Source organism: Mirounga angustirostris, unplaced genomic scaffold (genome assembly GCF_029215605.1).
Source record: "Mirounga angustirostris isolate CCGP_5_RB_7025 unplaced genomic scaffold, mMirAng1.0.hap1 SCAF_5, whole genome shotgun sequence".
In the NCBI taxonomy this organism is placed as follows: domain Eukaryota; kingdom Metazoa; phylum Chordata; class Mammalia; order Carnivora; family Phocidae; genus Mirounga; species Mirounga angustirostris.
In genome coordinates, this window is record NW_026991713.1 from 30,617,782 (window position 1) to 30,642,233 (window position 24,452).

The window sequence follows — 24,452 nt, forward strand, 5'->3', positions numbered from 1 at the left end:
TTAATAGGAAATACAATGAAATTTGGACCCTTTTTATAGCTGAGGGATCGTGCCTTTGCATCTAGACTGGAGTTCTGCTTTAAATGGATTGCCATTTCAGGATTGCTTCAGGGACCAATAGTGGTACAGATAAATGTTTTAGTCCAAGAATATTAACCTGAATATAAAAAATGTGCTATCTAGGGACATAATGTACTTTTGCATTAGAAAGTAAGAAAGGAAAAAAAAAATTAAAACTAGAGCAGAGAAGTAGAAAGGTGAAGAGGAAAATAGGTTATGGAAATGAGAAGTCGGCTGGGAAATAAGCTTAATGAATAATTAGTGAGAGGGGCTGGGGGGTACATTTAAGGTTGGGCTCACTTTGCAAACTGCATACTGCATGAAACTTGGAAGGACACCAAGCACTGTGCAAAGTTTGGTGTTTGTTTGTTTTTTTTATATTGATGACAACAATTCAAACATTGCTAATGTGTTATAGAAGCCTGGGAGGCCACTACATGGATGAAGTGATGATGTTTATCTTCTATCTACTTAGCGTATGACTTTTGTGTTTTGGCATTCAATCAGGGCTCCTCGAAGACCACCTGGGTGATGATGGTGATTATCTCACACTCTATTCAGGATGCAGGAGAATTTGGCAGTATTGTAACAAGTTTCTATCATGGACTATGACTTTTATTAGAAAACAAGAATAAATTGGAAACTTTGATCTCCAAAAGTCATTCTTGAATCTATGAACAAGCTAGCCCCAAAAGGATGGTTAGCAAATGGATTTTTAGGTTGTATTTCAAAATATCTAGATAAAGTTTGGTCACTGTTGTTTATTTTGTTTCATAAATTGAATATTAATGAATGTGAATAAAATCACATCTTAGGATATACTGGGACTATTGATTCAAAGCTCAAACAATCTCAATTTAAATCTTCCTTTGTCACATGGCTCACATGAATCTATCTCCCTGGGTCTACCCCTTGGTCATACATTCCAGTATTTTCTCATACCTTCTGTTAACAGTCTGACTTTGCTTTAAAATTCAAAGCACAGAGATGAGAGAATTGTGTTTCCTTTACCTCTATCTACTTCTTTTCCAATAATTCTTCATTCGTTGAAGTCTGGTATGCTCATCACCACAAAGAAACTTGGTTTATTCTTGAGTTCTCCCTAAAAAAACACAACAAAAACACAAACATAACATTCTGGAATATTTTGGTTAGTTGTGGATGACAAACTGGTTTATAAAACTACCAATCCCAAGGAATAACAAAGTGCACCGAATATGTCAGTTGCTCAACTAATGAAGTTTAGGATTTGATCAAATCCTATTCTCAGAACACATGGAGTTCAACCCAAGCAGTCATTATATTCATTTTGGCTCTGAATTAGGCCTTGATTAACCTGAATGGCTTATTCTGCAGAATAACAGGGCCCCGCCCTGAAATCGCGTAGCCTCTTATAGTATAGGATTTCCTCTCTACAAGGCCAAAAAGTCATTGCACTTGCTATTGTGATGACTTATTATATTAAGAACTCTCCACCCTGTAAACAAGATAATTTAAAACACATTGACGTAAATTAAAAACAAAAGTCATGTCATATAAATAGGAGAAACAATAATTTATCAGTTTCTTAAAGAGCTCTCTGTGAACATGAACTTGAATTTTATATATAGCCTTTAGTTGTTGTTCTCAAGTTTATTTAGACGTTTAATGTATAAACCTCTTTGACTCTCATAAACTGTTTTCCTGATTACTATATTTTCTTCCTTCCTACCTGTGTTATAAACAATATAAATATTTAACAATTCATTTATGTTTTAATTATCCAATCTGAGCGATCCAATATGCTAGCTATATGTGACTAATGAATACTTGAAATATGGCTAGTGTGAATTGAAATATAGTGTAAATGTAAAATACACACTGAATTCAACAAAAAAGATCATAATATATCATTAATATTTTTGTGTTGACTATTACATATTTAAATAATATTTGGAATATGTTAAGTTAAACAAAAGATATCATTAATTTTAATTGTTTCTGTTTACTTTTTAAAATATTACTACTAGAAGATTTTGAATTAAATATGTGGCTCACTATATATTTCTATTGGAAAGGACTTTTATAAAGAATATAGATCATTATTAATGTATGTCATATCTGGAATAGAAAGTTAATGAATAAAAGAAAACTTGTGTAATCATCTTAGGAAACTTTACAGCATTGGCAGATATAAAAACACTAAGGATCCAACTATTCTTTCCTTCAGGAAACTGATGCGTTTACTGATAATCTTAGTGGCATTTCTGATGCTGTCCATATTCCAACCACGGAAACCCGAGTGACTATTTTAAGGTTCCAGACAAATTCTTTTTCCACCATGGGGTACTTAGAATCCTTTCTCTACCTGGGGCATTCTGGCTCGTTTCTCATTTGTTCTCCAACACATTGTGCCTTGCATTAAGTTTGCCTTTCATTATTGTTATTGGTGTCTGAATAAATGTGTAAGAGTTTGAAAGTAGAAGCTAAGACTCATTCATCTTCATATCTACCATATTGCCTGGTAGACAGCAGGTATCCAATAAATGATTGAGAAAGAAAGAGAAGAAAGGAGAGAAGGAAGGAAGGAGAATCACATGATCACTTCTGGCCTGACTGGCAGCATTTTAATTGTTGTGTGGGGGATGGGTGAGAGGAGGATGGATGAGGGAGAGGCTATGGGAACATCTCCAAATCCCTATTCCTTTCACATATGTCCATGTTCTTTATCCAAGCCAGTGCGTGTTCCCACCAATCTCCCCACAGCCCAACCAACCCCTTGTTGGAGTGCGCAAATGTTTTAAAAATTTTTATTATCACTAAACCCTTCTCCTGGCAAAGGGTTTTCTACATACTTCTTCCAGATGAAACTTTCCTAGATGCACACTGGAAAATAAGGGAAGCACACATATCAATCACTTTGAAGATACAAACGGATTTTGTTGTTGCTGTTGTTATTATTTAGTGTGCTTGTTGGGTTTTGACCTCTGTGCCACCATACATTCTTTCCTACTGCACTTGGGACATTTATGAAAATTGATTCACACTGAGCCCTGATGAAAGCTTCAAGAGATTTCAAAGGATTGGTATAATATGGGCCACCTTTTCTTATTAAAATACAATCAAATTAGAAATCAATTAGAAAAATGAGTAGAACTCTCTCATATTTTTGAACATTAGGAAACTCACTTTAAATTAGACATGGAACAAAAAAATGAAAATGGGAATTAGAACTGAATGGTTATGAACATACTATATATATATATACATACTATATATATATATACATACTATATATATATATATGAACTTGTAGACTACTTTAAGCAATACTTAAAGAGAATGTTATACTTTGAATTTCTTTAATAAGGAAAGAAGTAGGAAAAATGATGAAGTATCTGTTTCAGTTAGTTTTTCTATGGTAACAAGCAATCATGAATCTTAGTGTTCTACAGTGATAGAAATTTATTTATTTCTCACAATACATGTAGCTGGGTGTGAACTACTGCTTGGCCCCAGTGTTGATCTGGCCTGTGGCTCTGCTCCATGCATCTTCTCATTGCAAGATCCAGGCTGAAAGACCCTCTGTGGAGACCAGTCTGTTCTTGTTTTTTTATGGCTAAGATGAAGAACCAGAGAACTGGTGGAAACTCATTCGCACCTCAAAGCTTTTACTCAGAACTGGCACATTGTCAAAGCAAGTCCATGCCCAAGCCAAAAGTCAATGGATTGAGATGTATTACAAGGAAGTATACTACCACCTGCTATCTTGATAAAAAATATTCAGTTTCCTTCCTTCTGCAATCAAACTCTATTCATCGCCACCTCTGAAGAAGAGATCCTGAGTATCTCATTCAATCTCAGCAAAAGTTCAAAACCTAGGTCTCATGACAATCTTTCTATTAGGTGAACCTCTGGGGATCTATCAAATGAAATGCACTTACCTCAAATAGCTACAACAAACACTCCCAATGGAAAGAAATTTTACTTGATTAGGCCTTATTTTGCTCAGTCCATTGTTTTCCTAGGTACTGAAATCATTTCTCCAAGAGTCTTCTATTATATTCCTAGACCACATCTCATAAGGGCATTGGATAATATGCATCTTTAGGAGTTTAGCCTCTTCCTAAGCCTGTTTTCCCCTTGTAAAAAAGTGGGGACCCCTAAATTGTCTTATGCCTTAGCAGTTAGTCTCTTTTAATCAAGCCTGTTGGAACTTCTGGCAAAATATCTCTTAAAAATATGTGCTTTTAAAAAGTTAAGTTGATTTCAATCAGCAGCATGGGCAAATAGCTATACCACTGGTCTTTTGAGATGTGGCTTTCTTTCTAGATTTACAGATAACTTAAGCTAAGAGACTTCAAGGAGACTGTGGGTATCTTTTTTTTTTTTGGTAAGCCATTTTATTCGAACTAACGTGATATTCTAGGGGTCACCTTAAACCATTCAGAGTTTTTAACAAAGGTTATGAATGGCAATGCCCCTTTTTGGGCATTTATCTTCATCTGAGCCTTAATGATGTCTTTGTTGCTCAAAGCATTTCTGTTTATTTTACTAATTAGAAACAGGTCTGTTTTTCAACTTTATAATTCCTATAATTTCTGGTCGCTCTCATTTCTTTTTTTCCCCTGCTTGCAAAGCAGCCTAGTGCTTTTCTGAGTTCACCTGACAACTCTGGGGGAAAAAATAACCAAGTCACACTAGTAACATTCTATTTTGAAACCTTTTTCCCCAAAGCCACTCATTAATTAGTAGATTGTCTGCTAAGTTATTGCAGGTGACAGTTTGCTAAATGTTTTGCCACTTCATACCGTGGCTCACTACTTTTCCGTCCTCCAATAATCAATCATTCCTTTATAACTTGCCCTTTAGTCCCAAGATGAATACACAGATTTTTGTTATTGTTGTTATAGAAATATGTCACCTTAAGATACCAGTATCTGTTTTAGTCAACTTTGCTATATAGTAACAAATAAGCTCAAAATCTTAGTGCTTATACCAACAAAAATTCATTTTTTGCTCATGTTACACAGAATGTTGAGTCACCCACAGTTCAGCTACCTGCTTTAAACAGGATAGGCTCTGCTCTGCTGTCTTCCCATTCTGTGACTGAAAGCTTGGCTTCTATGCCAGCAATTCTCAAATGCCTCTCAAAGCTTCTACCTAGAATTGGGAGTAAAAGAACCGGGACCCTGTCCCTTCTGCTCTTGTTCCATTTCTCAAAGCAAGTTACAGAGTTTAGACTACAATCAGTGGGCAAAGGAATACAATCCTTTTATAGGGAAAATGACATGAATTGTTGCAAATAATAAAATTTACTACACAATCCCATCTTAAGTGATTTAAAACACAGAATAAGCCACCCTCATAAAAATGGAAAAAGTTAAAAAAAAAAAGAGCAAACAAACATCAAAAAATTACTAACTAAACCAAATCCTTAAAAAAAAATAATAAAACCGAGAAACCTCTGGAAAGCTTGGTAAAATAAAATGAGAGGCCAGAAATGGAAAAGGAGGCTATAACCAGAGATGTAGCAAAGATTATAAAAAAATAAGAGAGTCATAGGAACAATTTGATTGGAAATGTTAGATAATACAGATAAACTTGAAGAAATATGTGACTAATCACAACTATTTGTACAGAATGTAAACACAGTAAAGAAATTGAATTAGTAATTAAAACCTACCCTAAGTTAAAACACCTAATCCAGACAGTCTTATAGGCAAGTTTTATCATTCAAGGAACAAAAGCTTTGATTCTACACAAAATATTGTAGAGAATACAAAATGAAAAAAGAGAAAGTAACTTCCCCAAATAATTCTAGAAGGCTAAGTTAACCTTGGGGAGCAAAACCTGGGAAGAACAGAAAGAGAAAGAAAATATACAGAACCATCCTATACATGAACATGAATTCAAAAATTCTGTGCATAATACTAGCAAAAACCTAGGAATATATTAAAAGGTAAATATATTTTTGAACAATTTGGGTTTATTCTAGCAATGCAAACTTTAACATTAGCAAGTTAGTAAAAAAATTAAAAAAATATTAGCAAGTCAATTATAGTAGTTTTTAATATTAAAAGTTTAAATTAAAAATATTAGATTATTATCTCAATAGAGTCATAAAATGCCTTTGATGAAATTGAACATTGGTTGATAAAAACACCTAGTAAGAATAAAAAAGAACTCTAACAAATAAATAGGATCTAGACAAAATACTCAGAAAATAGTAGAATATTAAAAATGTTCCTTTTTTATAATGAAAGAAAAACCTGCCTTCGAGCACCACTTCTGTTCAATTTCGTGTCTAAGGCAATAAGGCAGGAAAAGAAGTGAGAGCTATAAAAATTGCAAAGAAAGAAAAAATGTATTATTTGCAACATAAAGTTTAGCAATGTTTCTGGATACAAAATCAAATAAAAAATTTACTTTTCTAGGCACAGGCAACAAGAAAGAAGAAAATGTAATAATAATATGCCACGTAATATCCTCAAGAAATATTAAATATCTAGGCATAGGTATAACTTAAGATGTGTCAGACCATGATAAAAAAAATACAATTTTGGGCGCCTGGGTGGCTCAGCCGGTTAAGCGTCTGCCTTCGGCTCAGGTCATGGTCCCAGGGTCCTGGGATCCAGCCCCGCATCGGGCTCCCTGCTCAGCGGGAAGCCTGCTTCTCCCTCTGCCCCTCCCCCTGCTCATGCTCTCGCTGTCTCTCTTCTCACTCTCTGTCTCTCAAATAAATAAATAAAATCTTTAAAAAAAATATACAATTTTATTGAAAGATATTAAAGAAATTTGCATAGAGAGATTTATCACTTTTATGACTTCAAAACCTCAATATTAGATAAATTTCAAAATATCAGTGGATATTTTTGTGAACCTTAGTAAATTAATTTTAAATTTTATATTGGAAAGAAAAGCCTGAGAATAGCCAGAATTCTCCTGAAGAAAAGGACGACTGAAGATCCATTATCAGTTTTCAAGACTGATAAAGCCTTAATAATTAAGATGGGGTACATTGGTGCAGAGATAGACAAATGAACCATTAGAATAGAAAAAAAAAAAGTTTCCAGAAACATACCCTGACAGTACGGAACATTGATTTATAGTAGGGATTGTATTGAGATCTCTGGAGAAAGAATATGTTTTGTATTAAGTAGGGCTGGACAATTGTTTTTTCATATAGAAAAAAAAGAAATTGGATATCTTACCCCACAGCTTACAAAAAATCATCTCCTTCCAAATAGGAATTAAATGGATAAGGTAAGTTCACTTAATTCTAGGTGAGTTAAGGATTTAAATGTAAAAGTCAAAATGATAAAACTTTGAGAAGACCATATAAGATATTTTGTCTTAAGAAATATATATTAAATAAGATATTCAAATTATCCCTACTAAAATAATTACAAAGTTGACTATATTATAATTAGAAGTTATGCTTATTGAAACATACCATAAACAGAGAAAAAACATGTTTGAAAATGTATTTGCAAAACACAAAACGCAAAATGGATGTATACCAAAAATATAAAGATTTCCTACACACCACCCACCCCATAAAAACAATCCAAAAGAAATGAAAAATGGATAAAAGCCTTGAAAAGACTTGACTTTACAGAAGAGGAATTCTAAATGATCAGTAACTTAAGAAATAATATTCAGCCCCATTAGCAATGTGGAAAATGCAAATTAAATCCATAATGAGATAGCATTTCATGTCTCCCAACTAGGAAAAAAATATTTGACTATCTCAAGTGAAGCTATGGAACAACCAGGACATTTATGCACTGATAGTGGGGGTATTAATAGGTATAACAACTTTGGGAACAAAGTTACATTTTCTAGTAGGATGAAAATGTATGTATCCTAAAATACAGCAATTTCACTCTTTGGTATATACTCTAGAAAAATGTTTGCACATATTCACTAGGAGTTACTATTTATAAATAGCAAAAAAAACAAAAAACAAAAAACAAAAACAACAAGCAAACAACAACAAAAACTCAAACCTAGAAACTAAACAAATGCCCATTATTAGTAGATGTGATAAACACATTCTGATGCCTTCACATAACAAAGTACTATGTATTTGAGAAGAAAATCATAAATTATTCACAACAATTTGGATATTCATTCATTTCATAACATTTATGTTATGAAAAACAAATTTAAAAGATGCCAGCATATGTGGTAAAACTATAAATAAAAGTAAGACAGTGATAAGACAAAATTCAACATCCTGCTCCCCCTGACTAGGGAAAAAAATGGGTAAGATGAAAAGCAAATGAGAGACAACAATGGCAAAAATAAGGTATAGTTCTTTTTATTAAATTGGGTGGTGGGTATGGGGCACCTGGGTGGCTCAGTCCTTAAGTGTCTGCCTTCGGCTCAGGTCATGGTCCCAGGGTCCTGGGATCGAGCCCCGCATTGGGCTCCCTGCTTGGTGGGAAGCCTGCTTCTCCCTCTCCCACTCCCCCTGCTTGTGTTCCCTCTCTCGCTGTGTGTCTCTCTGTCAAATAAATAAATAAAATCTTTTAAAAAAAAAAAAGAAGTTTAAAAAAAAAACTGGGCGGCAGGTAAATGGGCGTTCTTTCCATTTCTTATGTATATATAAAATATTTTGTAACCACTCAGTATCCCATTCATGAAAAAACAATAAAGAATGCAGGATACAGAAGAATTAGCCACACATCAGGGGACACCAGCATGTTGACCCCATGAAACTTTTCTTTCAGGCCAATGAAGACCCAGAGGACAGCAATCGGACAAGAGCTCTGGCCTGACACTGTGAATGAACATAATAAGCTTCTCCTTCAGTACACCATCTGGGGGAAGGAGTCCAGGAAGACCCCTCCTTTTGAGAAGGCAGACACAGCCCTCATGTAGAACTTGAGCTTTGGATTGACAAAATATTTTCACAAAGAAAACTGTTTTGAGTTGAAAGAGGTTGAATTATCTTCAGTTGACAAATTTCCTCCCATTCCAGTATTTTTAATAAGAATAGGGGCTCCAGGGGTGCCTGGGTGGCTCAGTCGGTTAAGCATCTGCCTTTGGCTCAGGTCATGATCCCAGGGTTCTGGGATCGAGCCCCGCATTGGGCTCCCTGCTCAGCCAGGAGCCTGCTTCTCCCTCTCCCTCTGCCTGCCACTCCCCCTGCTTGTGCTCTCTGTCTCTCTCTCTGTGTCAAATAAATAAATAAAATGTTAAAAAAAAAAAAAAAAAGAATAGGGGCTCCAGAGGTAACCTAAAATAAAACTCTATTTTTTAAAGGTTTTGTTTTTATTTGACAGAGAGAGAGAGCATGCACAAGCCGCGGGTAGGGGCAGAGGGAGAGGGAGAAACAGACTCCCCGCTGAGCAAGGAGCCTGATGCAAGACTTGATCCCAGGACCCTGGGTTTGTGACCTGAGCCGAAGGCAGATGCTTAACTGACTTAGCCCAGGCACCCCTAAAACTCTATTTTTGAGACAGTTAAGTCATTGGGTATACCCCATTTTACTCTCATTCAAAGTACTGCAGGAAGCTGGTGCAGCCGCTCTGGAAAACAGTATGGAGGTTCCTCAGGAAGTTAAAAATAGAGCTACCCTATGACCCAGCAATTGCACTACTGGGTATTTACCCCAAAGACACAGATGTAGTGAAAAGAAGGGGCACCTGCACCCCAATGTTCATTGCAGCAATGTCCACAATAGCCAAACTGTGGAAGGAGCTGAGATATCCATTAACACATGAATGGATAAAGAAGATGTGGTACGTATATACAATGGAATATTACTCAGACATCAGAAAGGATGAATACTTACCATTTTCACTGACATGGATGGAACTGGAGGATATTATGCTAAGTGAAATAAGTCAATCAGAGAAAGAATTATCATATGGTTTTACTCATATGTGGACTATAAGGAATAGTGCAGAGGACAATAGGGGAAGGGAGAGAAAACTGAATGGGAAGAAATCAGAGAGGGAGACAAACCATGAGAAACTCTTGACTCCAGGAAACAAACTGAGGGTTACAGAAGGGGAGATGGGTGGGGGAATGGGGTAACTGGGTGATGGGCATTAAGGAGGGCACATGATGTGAGGAGCACTGGGTGTTTTACACAATTAATGAATCATTGAACACTACATCAAAAACTAATGATGTACTATACATTGGCTAATTGAATTTAAATTAAAAAAAGAAAGTACTGCAGGAGTAAATTCGAGGCTATATTGCAGCAGGTGAGCAGACTGTCCCCAATCCAGACTTGGGAAAGAGGTGGTCAGAGAAGGCTTCCTGGGACAGTTGACAAAGTTAGACCAGGGAGAATAGTCACAGAAGTTTCCTAGTCAGAAGGAGAAGCACATATAAGACCCAGCCTCTTATTTTCCACTGACCCCAGGAAGAATTGAAAGATGTATATGGTGCCCTACTTCTCTATGAATTAGAGTGGTAATCTTTTACTAAAGACTTATGATGGCCCGGGGGAGCTCTGTGCATCTTTCTTCAGTTTCACACAGCCCTGTGAGCTTCCCAAACTCACAGCTCTTACCACCATCGATTATAACATCCTCCTTATTTATCTTCCCTTCTAGGTTGAGAGCTCCTGGAATACTGCTTTCACTTTGTCTATAACGCCCAGCTAGTGCTTGGCACTAAGTGTTAAAAAAATGTTTAATAAATGTTGAAAGAATAAAAAACAGGATAGAAGGATCAAGGGGAAAAGGTGTATCAGTGAGCTGGTACAGTGGTCCTTTTTTCCAAAAGGAAAAAAAAAAAAAAACCAACTAAGAATGTGCAAGAAACCAGTTCAGAAGCAAATTGGAAATAAGATATGTTTTAATTTGAACAAAGTTCTTTTAGTCCCCATTGACCTCTTGCTATTTAATCCATCAAAGAGTGGTGCTATCCTTTAGTAAATTGCTTCCAAATGTTGTTGGTTTATTGGTTCTGGGAATCAAGACAGGCTTATCCAAAACGTGATCAATATTAGATTGAAGTTTGATTATGAGATCTGATTCTAGAGAGGTGATCCCAAAAGGTGATGGATTTTCTATATAGGATAGCATATTTAATTGTATTGAGTTGTACTGCTAAATTGGTGATTCTTATAACTGAATTAAAATTATTGCTACTACATTAAGCACTTCCTATTGTTCCAGGTGGTACAACTCTAACAAATGAAAATGCCAAGGACAATAAAATTTTGCATTACATTCTAGGCTTGTAAAGAGTGATATAATATAACTCCAGGGGTTTGGGCAGGTACTATTAAGGGAGCTTATTATTGGGCTCTAGCTTTGAATGGACCACGGGTTTCCCTTTTAAGTAGGAGCCTGTATTATAGGACAAAAGAGCTTTATCTCTTGTGACGGGAAGGCTAAGAATAACTGTTCTTTATGAGTCATGCAAACACATTCCAAAAAGGGCTTTCTTCTATTCAACATCTGTAAAATCTCTTCCTGTCCTTTCCCACCACCTCAGCCCAGGTAGAGCCGACAAGCAACGGGTAATAGGCAGCGGTTATTTTTACTCTATTGAATTCCAATAAAAGAACAAAAAATAATTCACAAGAACAAATAGTATTTCGGTTCTCTGTCTTCAGAGACAAAATGTGGCCAAGAGTGACCTTTGGGGACCGGAACTGTAGAAGAATTTTTTTTCCCTAGCTCGTAGCTGCTGCCAATTTCTCACCAATGGAGAGAATTCTAGCTCCCTGGTTGAATACTCCTTTTAGCATCTTTTGTAGGGATGATCACTTGATGTTTGGAGGAAATCTTTTGCCCCAGGGGTAATCAGTCTTACCTGGGAAGCTCCCTAATGCCATTTTTTTTCCTTCATAAATGAATCTAATTTGTAATATTTTAGAAAGCAATACAGTATGAAGATACTATTTTCATATGTATTTAAAAACCAAAAAGGAACTTTCTTTTTTAACAAAATCTTAGATTTATCTATAAAAACTGATCAGAGAGACTACTCTTCAAAGCAAGGGCAGAGGGTACTGATTTTTTTGATGGAGTTTTTGGCTGAAGAGTTCTCTAGCCCTCCAGTTGGAGGAGGAAGGAGGCTGGCTCTGATGGAATCTTAGGCACTCATCTTAGACATAAAACTACAGAGTACTGAGGAAGGGATGTCTGATTTCATACTTTGCACAAGCCACTGTCCTTGCTCATGTGTGACTTCCTGCACTATATGCAGAGTGGACACAACGCTGTGTAGCTATACCATTCAGAAGAATGGCTTGCCTCTCTCTCTCTCCTTGCTAAAATTGTGAAAGTAATAGGCAAACCATAAGAGATTCTTAACTCTAGGAAACAAAGAGGGGAAGGAGGGGAAGGGGTAACTGGGTGATGATGGACATTAAGGAGGGCACGTGATGTGATGAGCACTGGGTGTTCTATGCAACTGATGAATCACTAAATTCTACCTCCGAAACTAAAAATACAGTGCATGTTAATTAAATTGAATTTAAATAAAAAACTTAATAAAATAGAAAGAAAGAAAAAGAAAGAGAGAAAGAAAAAAGAAAGATTTTGAAAGTAAGAAGGAGAGAGATGGTATGTATTTATGTGGATTATAAATAAAAACCAGTATACTAAAAGAGACCCACTTCGAGCCTTTTTCACTTATCCTAGAAAAAATTTTTTTTCTCCCAACAAAGTTTTCTCCATGAAATAGCAATTGTGCAGCATCCTAAGAGTCCTCTCATAGACAGTCAATAATATTTGTTGAATGAATGAACATCCTTTGAAAAAGAGAAACAAACATCGACACGTTCTCCAGCTGGATGTCTATGTTCCCTGGAGGCCTGACCTCCAAGTGAAACAAATCAAAACCCGTCTGGCTGGGATATCCCAGTTTCTTATACCAGTGCAGCGAATCAGCTCACTTCAGGCATTTACTGCAGCAAATAAGTAACAACAGCTGCTTAATGAATCCTCAAATTACAGATTTTTTTTGCCCTTGTATCCCAGCACGGTGGAGCTAATGAAGGGCGAAATTTACAGAAATAATTAAAATGATGCCAGCTTTTACAAGAAAGAGGAGGGGCCCTGACTAGCAAAGACTCAAAAGACCAGCAGCTGCAGATGTCAATTTGAAAAGACAACAACCTCTCTCACCCTGGAGGGGCGGGCTCATTGTTTGACCGTAGCCCTTTGGGGAATGAAAACCCTCTTAGGCCCAGAGCGTGAGCCGAACATGGGAAGGGCTCTTCCATGGCAATTATACCAGTGGCCGTGATTTTCTGGTTCCAGTTCTTTTTGTTGTGTTCCTGTGCTGCAAAGCAACAGAAGGAATGGGAATATGCCTGCAGGGCTTTTGATGGCATACACGGAGGGTTTTTTTCAGAATGTATTTCTATTGCCATCTGCATCAAAATAACATTTTTTTAAACATTCAGTTTGAGTGCCTTCAATTCACACAAACAATTCATATAAATAGTTTAATGTCCCTCATTTTCCACCTCCCCCTAGCTGCCCCATATTCCTCACCTAAATACATGTTCTCTGAATCCTTTGTTCTCTCTACTTATCCATGTGCCTGCCTCCTTCCCTTCTCATCCTGATGTCCAGCAGAGGGAATAGAATTTTTTTCCCCAGTTATAGGATTGTTAAATTATTCTTAGGCGCAATTTAGCTAGACAGGACCACCTGATAAGTATCTGTCCATTTCCACAAGAACTATGAAATGTGAAAAGTTGATTGAAAAGTGAATTTTATTCCTTTCACTCCATTGGTTCCATTATAAACTTGGGATAATGTTGCTTTGGGAGAAAATAATCAGTCCTGAAAGATAATTTTTAAAAAGTCACGGAAGAAGTATTTTTAAAAACAGAAGCATGAAGTTCTCCATTGTCACGGGAAGTATTACCTTGTCTGAAAATTCTCATTGACATAGTCATCTAGTGTGCTCAATTAAGTACTTTTTTAAATTGGCTATTTGTTTCCTTTTATAGAGGCTGAAAGAGATGGCATTTCAAATGCACACGATCTTCCAGGCCCTAGGAAAGTTATGGAAAGTAAGTTTAGGTTGTTTGAGATTTTTTTGGCTTCTGGAGGTAGGCCTGTATTACTGTCCTCTTCCCAGGGAAGGAATAGCTTTTCCTGTGGCTCTTTATGACCACTACCATTTTAGGCTCACCCTTACATCAATCTGTGCAGTCATGCAGTCCATGCCTTGCCTAAATGGTGAGCATGATAATAAGGCTTGGGTGCACAATATATGCTTCTATCACCATCAACAGGGTATTTTCACCTCTGTGCAACATCTATTTATTGAGCATCCACTGAGCTCTACTAGGCCCCAAGATAGTATGCAAAAGGGAGCCTCACCTTCAATGACTAGCTTGGCTGAAACATGATAAGCATTTTATACCAGTTTCAGTTGCAAGTGACAGAAAAATGCTTACACTAGAAATAAATCAACTGATAAATGAATGAAAATTATATGGGCAGAGCCGGCATCAGTCTTGGGGGGATTTAGGGCCTCAAACAATGTCAGGTCTATTGAATTAGTTGTGCTCTTTTCTGTGGGTTAACTTCTTTCCTAGACTGACATGATGGCAACATGGTCCAGAAGCTCTCCATATCACATCCTCTTGGGTGGCAAAGGGACAATATTTCCTTTTTTTTTTTTTTTAAGATTTTATTTATTTATTTATCAGAGAGAGAGCACAAGCAGGGGGAGTGGCAGGCAGAGAGAGAAGCAGGCTCCCTGCTGAGCAGGTAGTCCCATGGGGGACTGGATTCCAGGACCCCGGGAACATTATCTGAGCCAAAGGCAGCAGCTCAACCAACTGAACCAGCCAGGCAAAGAAACAAAATTTCTCATTGATAATTCCTGCCCTAATCTGGGAATCCCTTCTGACAGAAACAACTCTACAAATCCCTTTCAAAAACTGAAGTAGTGGGATTATGATGATTAGTGAAGCTGGGTCATATGATCTAGGAAGAGAATTCAGTGCTCTGACTGGTCAGGCCTGGGTCACATGTCCAGAAAGAGGATTCAGTGCCCTGATTAACCAGGTATAGGTGAGAGTCCCACAAAGGGAATCCAGTGCTCTGATTGGCCAGACCTGAGTCATATGTTTCACCATTTTTATCAAGGGGAGAGGCCAATCTCCTGGACTGAGCATTGGAAAAAGTTATTCCCCAAAGGAAATTCATAGTACTTACCAGGAGAAGAATGAATAAAAAATATACACTAACAGTATATTGGCTATGTAAAAGGCATATGTAAGTATTTGCTATGTTCTGAACATAGTGCTAAGCATTTAATATGCTTCACCTCATTTTTTTCTTTCATCAACTTTATGAGGTGGTTAATTACATGATCTACATTTTATATTTCTTTAAAAGATTTTATTTATTTATTTGACAAAGAGAGAGAAAGAGAGAGAGCACAGAAGCAGGGGGAGTGGCAGACAGAGGGAGAGGGAGAAGCAGGCTCCCCCCAGAGCAGGGAGTCCAATGTGGGACTTGATCCCAGGACCCTAGGAGCATGACTTGAGCCCAAGGCAGATGCTTACCTGATTGAGCCACCCAGGCACCTTTCTGCATTTATATGTAAAAAGTCAAAGTTTCAAAAATTAAGTAACCTGCCTTAGGTCATACAGTTACAAGGAGGTGAAGCCAGGATTTGGGCCGCAATGTCTGATTTTGGAGGCTGCACTGTGAGGCACTATGACACATCGCTGAAAAAGACAGTGACAACAACCACAACATCTAATTCTTGTTGGTACTTACTATGCAAAGGGCTTTATGTGGATTATGAGCAAAGTGCTGCATCCAAGCACAGTAGAGCAGCTTGTCTTCCTAGGAAGGCTTCACACAAATTCGGAAGTGGACACAGGAGTTGAGACTCCCCTGGGGGTGAAGTAAGGTGAGGGAAGTAGTTTGCAGTGCTATGCCCTGGGGAAGTTTTTTTCAGGAGCAGAAGGATGTGAGCATGTTTGTAGGCTGATGAAGAGCCAAGAGAGGCAATGATTGATAATGCAAAAGAAAACAAGAAATTGTTTATGCAGCAGAGTCTCAGGAGAGGTGGGAGGGAATGAGATTCAGAGCTTTGATGGAGGTCGTCAGGCTTGAATAAGAGGGACACCTTTTCTAAGACAGAGGGGAAGAAAGGAAGAGAAGGACAATGGGGAATAATAGCTTCCTTGTAAAAGAAAATACATCTCGTCGCATTTGTGTTACAGCTTATCCAGTGTTTCACATGAAATAAATGGAATTCCACCATTAAGTCTGCTTTTATTCCATCTTCCTCAAGGTCAAGAGTCTCTTGATAGCGCCGAATCACCCTGTTGGGGGTTAGTTTTATACAGCATTTTAAAGGCATTTATCATGTGCCATTATGGAATTCCTGTCACATTTGCTTGCTTGCTTATTTACTAACTTTGATTCGGTAGGTTAGAGGTGCTTTCCCTCTGTCATTCCAGTGTTTTTATGGTGAATGGATTAGGTACGTAATTTATTACAGAACGACATATAACTTGTTATTCACAAAACTTATGTATATAAATTAATGCAAATAGGCAAAGAGTATATTTCCATGAAAGAGATAGAATAAACTAATTAGCTACAGTTTGCAATGTAGATAAATTGGCAGCTGGAAGGGACAACCCATTACTTTATAATTAATTGATTCAGATCTTTTTAAAATTAATTAGTTAAGAAGTACATCTGGGCAAAGATTAATGTACAAGGAGCCTTCGGTACTCCCATCAGAAATCAAGGTCAAGCAAATGATTTTGGCTATTTCACCTTTCAACTGACTGGCAGTAATTCAATCAGGCACTGAGTGCTTAGATGCTCCTTAGTTGTCTTCTCCAGGTTCTACTGGGTCTTTCAGTAAATCCACAGGTAACTCTATTTTCCAAGTTTTGACTTATCCTAATTATAGCTCTATTGTTCTGTAGACATTGAAAAAATGCATACTGTATTGAGTGCTTAATACATGTCAGGACCCAGGATGAAACGCTTATATACTTTATTTCAGCTTTCCTCACAGGATCCCTATGAATTAGGTGTTCAAAGAGGTGGCATAAAAGGCAAGGGAAGCAAGGGCAAAAATGAACTATTGGGACTTCATCAAGATAAAAAGCTTTTGCACAGCAAAAGAAACAGTCAACAAAACCAAAAGACAACCGACAGAATGGGAGAAGATATTTGCAAATGACATATCAGATAAAGGGCTAGTATCCAAAATCTATAAAGAACTCATCAAACTCAACACCCAAAGAACAAAGAATTCAATCAAGAAATGGGCAGAAGACATGAACAGACATTTTTCCAAAGAAGACATCCAAATGGCCAACAGACACATGAAAAAGTGCTCAACATCGCTGGGCATCAGGGAAATCCAAATCAAAACCTCAATGAGATATCACCTCACACCAGTCAGAATGGCTAAAATTAGCAAGTCAGGAAATGACAGATGTTGGCGGGGATGTGGAGAAAGGGGAACCCTCCTACACTGTTGGTGGGAATGCAAGCTGGTGCAGCCACTCTGGAAAACAGCATGGAGGTTCCTCAAAAAGTTGAAAATAGAGCTACCCTATGACCCAGTAATTGCACTACTGGGTATTTACCCCAAAGATACAAAAGTAGGGATCCGAAAGGGTACGTGCACCCCGATGTTTATGGCAGCAATGTCCACAATAGCCAAACTGTGGAAAGAGCCAAGATGTCCATCGACAGATGAATGGATACAGAAGATGTGGTATATATATACAATGGAATATTATGCAGCCATCAAAAGGAATGAGATCTTGCCATTTGCAATGACATGGATGGAACTGGAGGGTATTATACTGAGCGAAATAAGTCAAACAGAGAAAGACATGTATCATATGACCTCACTGATATGAGGAATTCTTAATCTCAGGAAACAAACTGAGGGTTGCTGGAGTGGGGGGTGGGGTGGGAGGGATGGGGTGACTGGGCGATAGACACTGGGGAGGGTATGTGCTCTGGTAAGCACTGTGAATTGTGCAAGACTGTTGAATCTCAGATCTGTACCTATGAAATAAATAATGCAATATATGTTAAGAAAAAAAAAAAAGAAGAAGATAGCAGGAGGGGAAGAATGAAGGGGGGGAAATCGGAGGGGTAGACGAACCATGAGAGACGATGGACTCTGAAAAACAAACTGAGGGTTCTAGAGGGGAGGGGTGGGGAGGATGGGTTAGCCTGGTGATGGGTATTAAAGAGGGCACGTTCTGCATGGAGCACTGGGTGTTATGCACAAACAATGAATCATGGAACACTACATCTAAAATTAATGATGTAATGTATGGGGATTAACATAGCAATAAAAAAATTAAAAAAAAAAAGAGGTGGCATAGTGTAATGGTGAAAGGCAAGATTCAAAAGCCTGACCTCCTAGATTTATATCCAGCCATTCTATTAACTGCTGTGTGATGCTGAACAAATTGCTGAGCCTCCGTTTCCTCATCTGTATGATGGTGATAAGAGTACCTTCCTCATAAGTGTATATGTATTTTATTTTTCTTTTAGAGAGAGAAGGGGGGGGCAGAGGGAGAAGGAGAGAGAATCTTAAGCAGGGTCCATGTCTAATGCAGAGTGTGACACAGGGCTCGATCTCACAACCCCGAGAACGTGACCTGAGCCGAAACCATGAGTTGGACGCTTAACAGACTGAGCCACAGAGGCACCTCATAAGTGTATATGTATTAAATTAGTTAATCTGCATAAAGCGTTTAGAATGAAATAGGACCTTCACATACTGATATCATTACTTTTTCCCGTCACATTTCTGAGTACTTACCTTCCTCTAAATAGTTTACCTATATGAACTGACTTAATCCTTCTGAGAATCCCATGAGGTAGACATGCCATAAATCAAATGAATCCCCATTTTACAGATAAGAGAACTGAGGCACAGTGAAGACTGATAACTTGCCTAAAACTACCTAATTATTAGTAGAAGATCCAGGATTTACTTTCACATAGTCTATCTTCAAAATTCATGCTTTTAACTACTCTTCCATAGTGTCACATTCTTCCAGCATTGTCTGTACTCCAGACACGTGAAATGGAATGCAGTTCCCAGAAGGAGCAAGGCTCATTTGTGACTGTCATTACGTGAGTTCTTGGCCTGGAATGTTCTGTTGCCCTCGCCCACTTGTTGAACACCCTATTTCACCTTAAATATTCAATAACAACAAAATCACTTCTTCAGAGAAGCCATCCTTAATGTGCTTGTGATGGAGTTTTCTGCATCTTCCCCTAAGGCACGGCCGAATCCTATGCCTATCTCTTTTATAACATTCTTACACTATGTCAATCTGTTAGTCAAATAATCAATAAATATTTATAAGTTCATCAATGACCTATCACTGAGTCCCTTTTCTCAAGGAGCTTAAGTCCTAGTGGAGAATGATAAATTCTAAACCTGTTCCAAAATGAAAAATTAAGATAATTTTGGACATTAAAATTGACTTTTGGAGGATACAATGGGTTAGTGTAGAAAGGGATTGGGTGTGCTGGTTCAACTCAGTTGGAGATGAGAAATAATAGTCAGTAGCCAGGCACATAAAAGTAAGTGTGGACAGCATTTCAAACAGAAGGACCAGAAGTACAAAGTTCAAGGCTGCTGCATTTGAAGGAAAAAAAGTGCAACTAACATTAATATATGTATAGTCAATTATTATTTACATGTTTATCTTCCTATCTAAACTGTGAATTCTTTCTGGTTAGGGCCCTCATCTTTGAACCCCTACTGTTTAGCAGATCTCCTGGACTATGGTTTTTTTTTTTTTTTTTTTTTTTTTTTGATAATTGGCTGAATAAAATCATGACACAAGTGAACGGTTATCTAAGATAACTAATTTCTTTTTCTTTGCTCTTCCTCCTGCCTTTTCCATGTTTGTTACTCTTCTGAAATGATTGCCAAAATTCTCTCTCTCTCTCTCTTTTTTTCTCTAGTCCCCTCTATACATTTCTGTTTCCTTTTGGTTCTACCATCGCCCACATCTATTTCTCCTATCCCTAGATCCCCTTTGGTGTCCCAGGTAATTCCCCCCTAAGCTGCAGGGATCTGGAAAGAGGTATAGTCTTTGGATGGGGATAAAGCTGCCCAGACATGTCTTATCCTCTTTACTCTGACCCCTCTTTCATAGACTCTGAAGAATACCTTATATTCAGGGGGTCAACACCAAAGCTAAAAATATAACCTCGTCCTGAGATCCTCTTTTGGCAAATAAATGCAAGCTAGTTTTCTTTTAAGCCATTGTTCTGGAGACAAGCTTTAGAAGAGGAGAGAATAAGGTGAGCCACCTTGGTGCTTCCAGCTCACCTAGGGAGAAGTTTTGATTGCTCTTAGAAGCTTGATTGCTCTTAGAGACTGAGGTTAAAGAAGTTTAAAAAGCAAAAAGGAAGGACCAATTTTAATAGTTAACTATAAAGGATTCCTAGAGTTCCTTTTCTTCCATCTGGTAGAGAAAAGGAGCAACTCCTGTGCCTTTGTCTTGCAGGGCAGCTTTCTTCTTCTCCCTGGGAGTTTATACAGCTATTCAGGAGCAAAAGATAACCAAGGATGAACTCAAACCTCCCCTGGGGCCTTAAAAGCCATCTCTTTAGTTGCTAATCAGCTGAACCCACACATCTTAGATATATAAATTTTAATCAGCTTCCTTTCCTTTTTTTTTTTTTCTTTCTTGTCTTTCAGAGACTGGGTTCCACCTACAAAGAGTTTGGAATCAATTTTGAAAATACAGGAGATCAGCAGCTTCTTGCCTGGGATTGTTCTTGAGCTGCCAGCTAAGATGACCTAATTCCCCTCACCTTCTTCTCAGGCACTGTGGGGATTTCTGTATGGCCACTTTCATTCCATAGCTGCAAACACAATGCAGCCCAATGACCTTTTGTTGCAAAAGAGAACCTCGTGCTTCTTTAAAAGCTATTTTTTTTAGTGTTTGCTTTAGTTACTAATTGAAAATGCCTAGAATACCTTTAATTCTTCTAAGATATTATAAAAAGGCTCTTGGTGTACAAATGTCTTAAGTAGTAGGTTGCTTTCCAGGAATCAAAAGGTGGAGAAACAATACTGTACAGATTCTGCTCTTGGGCTCTGGACTCAGACTGCCTGGGTCAAATGCCTCCATCAATGCTTATGGCAGTGCCATCTTTGGGAGAGTTACTTAATATTTCTGTAGCTCCATTTTCTCATACTTAAATGAGAATAACAGTCCCGTGTTATAGGGTTTGGAGGAGTAAATAAGATAATGCATGTAAAGCCCTAAGCATAGTGCCAAACTCGATATAAACACTCAATGGAAGTGATAATTATCTTGGCCATTGGAATAAAGGAGTATAAAGGGAACAGGTAGGTTCTGAATCAGAGATGTGAATTCTAGTGGTCTCACATACTTATCCTCAGCTGGAATGTCCTTGCTTGTGTTACCTACTCTTACGTTCCTCAGAGCTCCTGGTGTGATACAGAATGCAGGCACAATGCCCAGTGACATTTCCTGTATGGTCAGAGAGAACGTGCAGTTTTTAATGTGAAGGAAAAAGTAAGTGGCATCACACCCAGACAATGGGATAATTACAGTGAAATAGTCAAGAGCATGGACTCTGGAGACAGAATGCCTAAATTCAAGTCCAGACTCCCTTGCTTATTAGCTGTCTGATCTTGTACAATTCATCTTAACCTTTCTATGTGCTTTAATTTTCTCATCTCTCAAGTAGGAACAAGAATAGTCCTCCCCTATAGAGTTGTCAGCATTAAATGAGAAAAGGCACATAGGCCCCAGCTTAAGAACTCAAGGAATGGTAGTTTTTATTATTATTAGCAAAGAGTCCATTTCATTGGGTCTCTCTTTGTAAAAACTCATTGCTTTTTGATCTGTTCACAGGCATGAGTAAAACCAGTTTGTCCTCACCAAATCCCTTTTAGGTGCTGAGTTACCCAGGGAGATCAGAGTTAAGACTGACATGTTGGAAGGGCTCTTGAAGCTTTCCAACACAAATCAATTTTTTTTTGTTTGTTTGGAAAGCAGAAGTGGATATTTTTTATAAAAATTTGACTGGTTCCTCAAATGGACCTCAGTACGGATGTCCTCACTCCACATAATGGGCACCCATGAGATGATTAGAGGTAAACTAGTTTACCTTGTCTACTAGTTAAAGCAGATAGCCAGGCATCACAAATTGAGAGGCCATTTCTGCCTCCACCACTGGCTGGCTGGGCAAGTCACCTCACCTCACTGAACCTGCTTTTTCCAGCTTCAAAATGAGGGTAATAGGATTCTTCTACCCACACAGGGATTTTAGGTAGCTTAGTTAATTGATGTTTGCAATATGCTGGGAGATAAAAGGCAGTATGGAAATATAAAAGTATATTAAAGAAGAACAAAGTAAGATGTTAAAAGTGCCTGACAATGCAACAGAACTAATAGATTGGGCAACAGAACCTGGAAGATAATAAAGTTGGTGTAACACTAAATCATAATATTGATACTAGGGTTTTGAAGAGCTCATTCATACAATAGTGAATTTCTGAGTATTGCAACACCTTCCTTCTTTTCCAAATGAACACTGGCTTTAAAAAATGGGAGGTACTTATCTCAATCAAGGTTAAATCTTTCCTATATTCTTCCATGAATTGATAGGACTGGTTGTAATACTAACCCATGGCATTGAGAGTGCCATTCTAATAATACTTTAAAAAAAAAAAGATTTTATTTATTTACTTGTCAGAGAGAGAGAGAGAGAAAGCACAAGCAGGGGGAGCAGAAGGCAGAGGGAGAAGCAGGCTCCCCACTGAGCAAAGAACCTGATGCGAGACTTGATCCCAGGACCCTGGGATCACGACCTGAGTTGAAGGCAGATGCTTAACCAACTGAGCCACCCACGTATCCCGATACTTATTTTGTTTTTATGGTGTTTGTCTTAGATCAAAGATCAGACACTGTCTATCTAGGAAAATTAGCTAGATAAGAATTCTTGAATAAATAATTTTAAAAAGTCATTCTTTCTCATCTCCCAATTCAATTCAGAAACCACTTTGACCTTTTTCTGCTCATGGCAATGAAAGCTGACTTGATCAAAGTGACCTTTTTTTTCTTCTTCTTTTCTGTTCCTATTTCGGAGCCATCTGGCGTGACAGCCATAAGAGCTAAAATACTTTCTTTTGCAGTCTTTAGAAATGTCCCCTAGAGGCAAATAACCATTTGGCAGAACCAGTAAATACAAAGTATAAAAGAATATTTCCTGCTTGTTCTTTCTAAGGTAGTGTGTGGAAGAGTCAGGATGGGGCGGGTAGACTTGCGCCTACTTGGAAGATTTATAGAGCCATTTTAGGTGGGACATACATTTTCAGGCCCAAAGGAATTTGATCTCATTTCCATTCTATAGCAAATAATGGATAATAAACTCAACTGTATGTGGTGGCAACCTTGGATAGTTTAAAAAGTTTGCAGAAATCATTCTTCACAGTAAAATACATATGTGAGTACTGACTTAAAGTTCTTGGAGAACTCCCAGTCTATCCATTTTTCTTATCAACTTTACCAATGTCCTTTATTGGTTAAAGCACCCTGAAATATAAGACTTTTGAGGGGCTGTGGGCTGAGATCTGAGTTATAAACATAAATCACCTCACCCACTCAAAAATGTAGCTTTGGTTGCTTGGGGTAAGAGTGTCTTGTCTTGATGGCATTGTATAGATTACACATTGTTCTGTTTTTTACATTATATATTGACCATGTCTCACTAATCTTCTATTTAAATATCTTAGCATTACAGAGATCAGGCTAAACTCAGAGATTCATCAGACAGGAGATATTTGAGCTTTTTGCTTCCTTGGGTTTTGCACAGAAATATTGGGGATTAGTTGGAAAAAGAAAGCCAATTGTCCTTTCATCAGATTTACTCTGGGTGAATGTCAGAACACACTGGAGAGACAGGAGAAAACATTCTAGAAAGGAACGGTTTCTGGTTTGCCATTTCCCTGGAACAGTGTACAATATATTGAACTTGTTTTTTAAATTTGCTTCAGTAAAAGTGCCTGCCAAGTTCATGTAAGAGATCTTAAGTTTGCCATAAGGAGTTATTTCCAATTTTTTTCAAACAATAAGCTATAAATAACACAAACAATGGCAGGATTGTGTTGATTTCCTCCTGATGTACCCTGGCTAAGTGTCTTCGTCAGAAACCTGAGGTAGACAGCAGGAATTCTGTCTGAACTACAGGGTGAGCCATTGCTTTTCCAAGATTAGCCAAGGAGGCAGCTTTCAGGAAGCATGTCTCCTCTCCAGGCACTTACTGTGGGGTTTCTGAATTATTTACTGTGTGAGAGGGCTCCTGGCTTTGAGCACAGGGAATGTGGTTCTTCAGGCCACAAAAGCTTAAAATAGATGCATGTCTCTCTCCCCTCTCACTCTTTATGTACAACCAAAT

The 24,452-nt window shown here is 37.9% G+C and overlaps 1 long non-coding RNA gene across 1 annotated transcript in view; it reads right to left on the minus strand.

Moving 5' to 3' along the window:
- Positions 1 to 969: 969 nt before the first annotated feature.
- The window catches only part of LOC129045776 (uncharacterized), a 305,866-nt gene continuing 282,383 nt past the window's right edge, over positions 970 to 24,452 (minus strand). Inside the window, exon 5 of the long non-coding RNA XR_010411424.1 lies at positions 970 to 1,162. This is a non-coding gene — a long non-coding RNA (uncharacterized LOC129045776). The remainder of the gene's footprint in view (positions 1,163 to 24,452) is intronic.